We start from the raw sequence: 8753 nt of genomic DNA on the forward strand, positions 1-8753 counted from the left end.
GGGGTCCTCTCTTTTCAGTTGACAGATGGTGCAGGCAGGGCCAATCCCTGCTCACGCATAGCGCCAGCCAAGGCACAGATTCTCACACACTTTACAAGCACTATGCATTCAGCTGCACAATAGCCTGCGGTGCTGGGGGGAAATCCCAGCCCATGTATAACAGTCTCCACTGAACCAAACGGGTGATGTCAGCTATGGTGCAAGTCAGCGTGGCTCTGTCAATGTCTCGCCAGCTGAGGATATGGCTCATAGGTCAGATCCTGGTTTCCCTTGAAGTCAATGGCAAGATTCATACTGAAGTCCCCGGGACAAGGATTTGGGCCATTAACTCCCAACACAGGGCCAGATTCTGGAGCTATTCGGGCTGTACTGGAGATCAGAAGTGGGGCCTTCCTTAGATTTTTTAAGTTAAAGATTTTCTAGAAACACCCCTACCCCAGCTCCCCTGTGTACAGGCCACAGCAGACAAGCATCAAAGAGGAGTGAGCGAGCTCCATATAGATTGCATAGGTGCTGTCTCTCTCCCACACCCATCACCCAGAAGGGAAGGCGACAAGGGAAGCTGACTTGCAATGAGAAGCACAGGTTCCTCTGTGGTCTGTGAAGAGGAGCTGTGCCAGGACATCCTATTATCCTCTTACCACAGCCAGTGTTCCTTCTCCCAGGGGTCTGCTCCTCCAGCCAGCAAAGCTGCCAATCACCTGCAGTCTACCTGGGCATTTTCCACCAAATAAAACCAAAACCAGGGAGTGACCCCTACCAAACTGCAACCAGAATACACCATTTCACAGAGGGGAAGGGGCAGTCAACACCAGTCCACGCAACAGCAGTAGTAAATGAGATTAATGGGCTAGACCACACAGGAGATAGAGAGGACTAGATGTTTTCAGGGCCCACTGATTGCTAAACAGCCCCACTGAGCTCTCACAGATCATAGACTTTACACAGGCCACAGACAGAAAACTTTGGGAAATCAGTAAGTGCCAAGCTGAATGCTGGCTGTTTGCTCAGCAATGTCACCGCTTGTGATTTCAGCTATGTTTGTGTCTAGGAACACACATGGGTGTTGAATGTGTGCGTGTATATACAGTCATAAGGTGACTGTTCATGTGGTGAGAGCGAGTGTGTACACGTAGGTAGAGTGATCAGGCAATTGTTTGTACATGTCTGGATTAAGCAATCAGATCCCAGAGTGCAAATCTGTTTTGGTTAACTTCCATGTCCCACTGCCAGTATTTCTCCTGTCCTGCAATGTGCCCTCTCTGTGACTGGACATGAATTATTGTATTGTCATCCAACGCCAAACTGTCACCCTGCAACTGCAGGCTGCTCTTTTCCTTTGCATTACCAGAGCACCTCAGAGCCCCAGTCACGGACCAAGACCCCATTGTGGGAGTCACTGCACAAACACAGAACACAACAGCCCCTGCTCTTGCACGTTTTAGCAGCACTGGGTCCCAAGCTGCCAGGGTCAGTCCCAGAATGAAAGTATCAGCTCTAAGGATGTTGTGAAATGTTTCCAGTGTATTGAGAGTTTGACCAAGTCCTTCCATCCCTGTCAGCCCCAGGTCCTCCTGTTTGATGCTTGGATTCTAACCCATCACAGGGCCCACAGCTAGCCCTCAGAATGGCTGTCCATTAGAACATGGAAGCTGACCTGGCAAGAAAGCAGGGAAGGTGTTGAATTCTTGGTGCAAATACAAGGCTCCCACCTCCATGCCCTTTGGAGAAGCCAGGCTGCTAGCTGGAGCTGGGGAAAACCTTTTAGAATTAAGTGCCTGGAATGAAATCCTCACCCACTGTTTTGCCTGTTTCCTTGCAAAGAGCCCTTCTCATTTCAGCATGTCTTGCTGTGTCAGCCAGTCATTTGCAGCCCTAGCTTAACAGCATCATGCTGAGTAACCACAGGCCCTACAAAATGACTCCTAACATCCATCCTCCTCCTCCTACACCCAGCCCCAAGCAAGTCTGAAGGCTGGGTGCACCCACCCCCTGTCCCTGTAAGATGCAGCTATTTGCCAGTTGCCTAATTACTGACCTAGTTAAGGAAGGTTTGGGTTATTCTATGTGACAGGAACCCATTGTGAATTCTGCCCAGCTGTCTCTCCACTCCCAGCCCCGTCCACGCTTGAGGGACCAAGGAAGCCCAGAGAGAAGTTGCTTTCAAGAGGAAAGTGCCTGTGAAAGCCAAGGTCCAGGGAAGGGGCTCTGCCTTCGAATCCGTGTCTCCACAGCAGCAGACATGGTGTGACGTGAGAATGCCTGAGAGACCCCATGTGGGGACTGCAGCAAACTTCTGCCCCAGATCCCCCCTGTGTTCACTTTCCTGCTCCCCCTACCTCCCACCGCAGCACGGCCTGTCAAGGAAAGGTCTCAGATCCCCTCTGGGGCAGCAGCTCGGATGCAGGCAGCTGAGCTGTGCCCATCAGTAAGTCAGTGCAAGCAGAGTGGTTCAGTCGGGGCCCAGCAAACGTGGCTTGCCAGGTCTACCAGCCAAAGGCCCCATCAGGAGTATCCCGGGAAGGCCAAGAAGCCAGGCATGGGAGGAAGGTGGTGCTGGAGAGCAGAGACAAGGCTGTGCTGGAGGGAAGTGAGTGGGGGACGCACGGGAAACACACCCAGAGGGCTGTAGGTTTGACTTGCTGAGGTCTGCATGTTCCCTAAGTTCTGCCCCCTGCTGATTTGGGGGGCACCCGCTCTCCCCAAATATAAACCTCTTCTCCCATTTCCACAGGCCCCAAGCTTCTCCTTGCACCAAGGTGAGGTGAGCAAACAGGGTAAATTGATGTTATGCTTCAAGACGGTTTCTCTCTTCTATTAGTATTTGCCTCCCCTTCGCCCTCACCCTCCAGGTCACTATTTTCCATGGCTCGCCTTCCAACTAATGCAGGATGCTACAGCGTGTCTCCGCAGCAACACTTCCTACCATGAGAGCATGTCACACCAGTTGTCTGCTCCCTACACCGGCTTCCACAGATAGAACAGTAAGCTAAGTTCAAGGTCTCAGCTTGATCTTCAAGGCACTCTGTGGCCTGGGCCCAGGCAAGAAGACCGTGGTAAACCACTCTGCCTCGGTGGAACTCTCTGCAATAAGTGTAAAGCTCTTCTGTGGAGGAGACAGAACTTTCCTTCTGGGCTGGTTTGAGACCATGGAATGAACTACCCCCCAAGAACCAAGGACCATCACTTTCACTCCAAGTGCCAGGCACATTTCTTTGACTTGCCTTCTCTAACATAAACCTACAAAGAGACACACGCGCACACTCTAAAACAGAACACTCCATTGCTCACGCTTCTCTTGCAGAGGAGAGAACAAACATGACAGATGGCAGTCACGTTGCTGAAAGCACCGCTGGAAGGCACTCAGACGTACTGCTCGCATCGCTGTAAGAACCCATATAGAATAGAATCTCTTTTCTCTTGCCTGGCTGTCTTGTCTTCCCTCTCCAGTTTCTGTTCACCTGTCTCTCAAAAAAGGAAATCACTGACATGGCCCCACACCCTGAGTACCTACACTGTGTCTGCCACATTGGCTTGGAGTCTGCCACTGCAGTGGAACAGCTGTTTCCCTCTGCAGAGAGAGTTTGGTTCGAGTTCAGATAAAGTAGGAGCCAGGCCTATGTTGTAATACTGTCCTCTGCCTTCCTCTCTCAGATCAAAGGAGATATGCACGTTACAGGCACAAACAGCCTGTTTCCTAGATAATTATGGGTCAAAGCAACAGATAGGCACTAAGGAAAAGTTCATGTTACTTATACTCCCAGGACAAAATCCTAGAACAGTGAAGGGAACACGTGGTTAATGATACAGGGGAGTGACCAGGGCAGGACACAGCTCCATTGCTAGTCTCCAGTTCTTCTGCTAACAGAAAAGGGGCTGCAACAGTGATTCCTCACCACACCAGCCTTATTTGGATCAGCATGCTGGTGCTGTTACAGGGTCACTCCAGTCTTGTTTAACAAGCAACCTGAACAAACCAAGTCATTCTGCTCCTGGAACGGCCCCCAGGAACCAGGAGCATCTCCTTCTGCAACAGTGGTTCGGGTCCGTACATCTTCCATGGTGACCAGGTGAGCTGGAAGATGGCCTGCCTGCTAGGAGATGGCCCCCTGCAGCATACTTAAGCCTCCAGTGAAAGACCCCCCATCTCCTGTGAAGCAGCATCTCTCCCCATGGACGCTGGTGTCTCGGGGATAACAGATGAACAGCTTTGCAACAGGGCTCAAATCCCTCCCCCATCCAAGTTTTTATTTCTCTGCCCCTGCTCCAGTCCTCCTTAGATAAGGCTCTGTTCCTGTCCATATGAGCCATAGTTCCTACCCATCTTCAGCCCCATCCAAAGCTCTGCAGAGTGCAGCTATAGCACCTTCTAGATTACAGGTTTGAGTTGCCCTTGGATGGAAACACAGGAATTACTGATCTCTGTTGCATCTTGTCCATTGAAAACATAGCAAAGGGACCTAGAACCTGCCGAGATTGTGGATCAATCTAGGAATATGGCTGCAGATCTCCAGCTCCTTCCACTTCCATCTGTTCTTCCCAATCTTTTAAACGTCATCACTTCTCTCCCTCCACAGAAAAGTAAACACTCTGCAAAGTACCTTGTTCCCCTTCCAAATGAATTGCTGGCTAGCTACAGATCAGAGGAAATGCAGAATTAACTGGATCCTCTCCCCTATTCAGTGAGTAGCAACTCTTGCTGAAAAGCTACCATGTCCCAATAACCTATTGACCCCCAGCCTGCACTGGACTTCCTTATAACCGTGTGCAGCCAAATGCATTGCTCCCACACCTTGGTCCAACACCCAAACGCCTTCCTCACCACTCCTCTTCCTCCAGAACTGGCCATGATCGTTCCTGTGTTGTGCAAAAGAGGAGTTGTTAGCCCACTGATCCAGCCTAAAGTGCTTCCAAAACTATGACTCGAATACTGTAATAATGGGAGCTACAGAAAAGTCCATAGGGTGGTGACACATACACCTCCCTATGGCTGAATACCCTTACTGAATATCTGTAGTTCAGTTCCTGTTGCAGACAAAGTGGATTAAACATGGTACCATAACCACTGGCAGCATGAACCAAAATCTGCAGCATTCCAGAAAGAATTTATCTACCAGGCAGCCAGCCAGCCGTGGAAATAATAATGGAGAGAAAATGCATCTCCAACCCACACCCAATGTGCGATATATTACACTTCTTGGCAAATCCAAACATACAGTCTTAGCAGTAGAGAGATTCAACAAATAAAAAACAAGAGCCCCATAATGGGGCTCAGTAGAATGTGACTTAATCAGAAGCATCTTGAGTGAGGAGTGGACTTCTGTATTCAGGTATTCTTCACTACTTGCCCTAAGCTGTTTAACCGCACACAGTAATGTTACATAGCTGCTGCGTTCCTCCTGAGAGATGGCTGCATTTCAGGGGTGGGAGAAGTAATCTTGCCAAATAGGGCCACATTTCAGATGTTGCTTACGTGCTCACTAGATTCACATGCACAAAGAAGGCAGATCTGCTTGTGGGATTGGCACATGCAGTTGGTGCATCCACACACACATTTTGCTAGTGCCGTTGTGGCCTCATTTGAAATTTGGCTGACAATTTGTCGAGGCTACATCTGGAAGTATTAGGATCCTTATTGACAAAACACTACTACAGATTGTTGACTTATCCTGGAGTCTTTATGTCCCTCGGCACAGGAAGAGAGTCTGGTGGATGTAATATAGGCACTCAAGCCATATAATTCTGAATGAGGCATGGAGTCTATTAGAATCTACCCCAAAATGCTCCAAAGTGCTCCTGGTGAAACTATCTTCTAAGGACAAGTGCTGGCAGTGTCAAGACGGTCATGCAGCCTAGTCTGCTACAGTAAAGCCAAACCTTTCTGAAAGAGAGAACAATTTGGCCTATTCGAGAGAGAGATTGGAGAAGTGAACTTGGCTCCCGACTCAGAGTTCAGATTTAGGCTTTTGATAGGGGCTCTGTCTCCAGCAATGCAGAACAGAATGCATAGTACCAAACTGCTCCCAAGCCCTGGTCCGAAATCCCAGGGTACTGGAAGGGCTTCATGGCAAACTGATTCATCCAAGTCTTGTGCGACTGCTGGCTACAGACAGGACATTGGAACATCTGGTAGGTAAAATGCGAAGTGTGGTACCAATGTACCATGTTAGCCAATGCACATATGTTAGGTATAGTATACACTACTAAGTATTATGCATACGGTGTGTATATATGTATTGGGGAGTTATGTCAATTCAGTTCACCCACATCAAATATTCCACAACACTCTGCAAAGATGAAGCCAGCTTTGGCATTAGAAAATAGGAAACCTGTCAAAGACAAGTTATGTTAATATTGTGCCCTGGGTACAAGCTTATGAGGTGCCTTCATGACTGTTAGTACCTGGAATGCTGTGTCCAAAACAAAAGGTAAGAGGGGGTACACCATGGTACCAAAAGAACAAGTTGAAATTGGTGGCTGGAATCTTAGATGACATACAGAGGGTCTTAGCTTGTGCACAATGTCATCATAAATAGAGGGAGTTCTGGGGAGTGCGCCTTCTGCGTTAGGTGACCTGAACACACTGCGAGAACCTGCCTCCCGAAGGGATTGGTGCTGTATTAACTCTCTATCCCCTGTACCATACTGTTTTGCCTGTAAACAATACATTGGCTGAGCTTCGTTATTTGCTCTCAAACATTTTTAACACAGAACTGCAAATGGAGTCAAAATCCACTGGCTATGCAAAAAGCAAAACAGATGGCATCAGAATTCCGCTTCTTCCCTTCCTTGAGGAAGGCTATGGAGAAGAAACAATTCAAACCTCCCCCCAAGAACTGGTTCCAGCTCCAGGTTGTGGGCTTCTTAGCTCAAGGTGTAGGTGCATCACCATGGGATTGGAAGGAAGAGGAATACTTACACTGTTCAGGTCCTTATATTGCATGAGTTCATTTGGAGTAGCATGGACAAGACAGACCCCCAGAAGCTAGTAAACAACAAGATCTTACTGCGTCGTTTAAATGTTTCGATGAGATCTCCAAGGCAAGGGCCAGCAAGAAGAATCTGGGTGGGGGGGAAAGAGAAGGGGAAGGTAGGAGGCTATTTCATTGGCTCTACATTAGCGAGGATGAGAGGGAGCCAGAGTGATAGAAGGGCTGGAAAAATCACTCTTGATGAAGTCAGATTAATCTCTCTCACTTGTCTGTTAGCCTCTGCTTAGCAGCATTGTAATGACCTGAAATTGCAACTGATAAATCGGTGCTGAGGGTTTGTCTCATCGCGGCTGCCACACAAGGATGGGCCATTATTCTTTCAATTTAGGTCTCTGATGCCTGTTAACATATATTAGGCTTTTCCATATGGTGCTTTTTAGCCTGGTGCCCAGGGCAGCTGCCCCGGTCTCTTCCCCCACCCACGCTCTCAGGCCCTGCCTAATGAGAATGGATGACAGCACCGGCTCAGTAATGGGACACAGATGGTCCAAATGGCTTTTCACTTTTCTACTTTGAAACATATTTTCCATCTTAGAAATTCTCATACAAAAATAAACTCTCCTAATCTTTGGCGCTGTAATTTTGTGTTTTCTAAATTGGCAAGGGACTCGTCGGAGAGGGCAAAATCTTTGAGAGGGCTGCAGACTTTTTATTAGAATGGATCGGGCACTGAACTGAGTCAGGAGACCTGGGGGTCTAGTCCCAGCTCTGCTGCTGGGTGGCTTTGGGCAAGTCACTCCCCCTCTCTGTGCTTCCGTTTTCTTTCCCACTCTTCGTCAGTCTTGCCTACTGTAAACTCTTCAGGGCCGGGGCTGTCATTTACTAGGGCTTTGTACAGCCTCTAGTCCAATTACTAGTGTTATTTATATCGCCATAGCACCTAGGAGCCCTCGTCACAGCCCAGAACCCCATTGTGCTAGATACTGTACAAACACGACTCCCCCACCCTACACTGTGGCCTCTAGACACTACCACAATACAAATAATAATGAATTAAACAACTGGATCACTGGAATTAAAGTCTGGTCCAGGTAGGACAAAAGGGGAGCCCTGAAAAAAGACAACCTCGCAGCTCCATGCAGTAGCGAGTGACCAAGGGATCTAAACAGCAGGTTTGGCATAGCTAGGCTCTGCGGCATGACACTTTCAAACCCCACCAGGGTAACACAGGCTCTTTACCCTATGAATTATTTGTATTCCAAGAAGAGCTATAACTGCACGAGGCACTGTCCATACACACAGGAAGAGGGAGATGGATCTGCTTCTCTCCCACACCTGCCGCCCATGGCAATGGGGCTGCAGGGTGCCGCCCACGGACATGCGTGCACAGAGCTGCTGCTGCGCAGAGCTGGAGGGGGCAAGCTGCGCTTCAGGAGCAGGGCCTACGGATGGAGGCGCGCAGAGCTGCCTGGTCGCCAGGAGCTGGGGGCCACTGTGCTGCTTCTGGAGCTGCTTGAGGGCAAGCACCGCCGAGACTGCACTCCCCCACATGCACCCATCTCCCGCCCTGATACCCCTCCTGCTTCCAAACCCCTCGTCCAGCCTGGACACCTCCTACACCCCCTCCTCCCAGCCCACCCGAGCTGCACCTCGCTGGGCCCTCAACCCCCTGTGCCCCAGCCCTGCCCACCTCATCCCCTCCACTCCTCGAACCCACAGTGTCCAAGTGGCACCCCCACACCCAAATCCTCATTCCCACCCCTCAGAGCTGCACCCCAGTGGAGCCCAACCCACCCTGGCCCAGCCTATCCACTCCCCTCG

This window comes from Chelonoidis abingdonii, chromosome 23 (assembly GCF_003597395.2).
Source record: "Chelonoidis abingdonii isolate Lonesome George chromosome 23, CheloAbing_2.0, whole genome shotgun sequence".
Lineage (NCBI taxonomy): Eukaryota > Metazoa > Chordata > Testudines > Testudinidae > Chelonoidis > Chelonoidis abingdonii.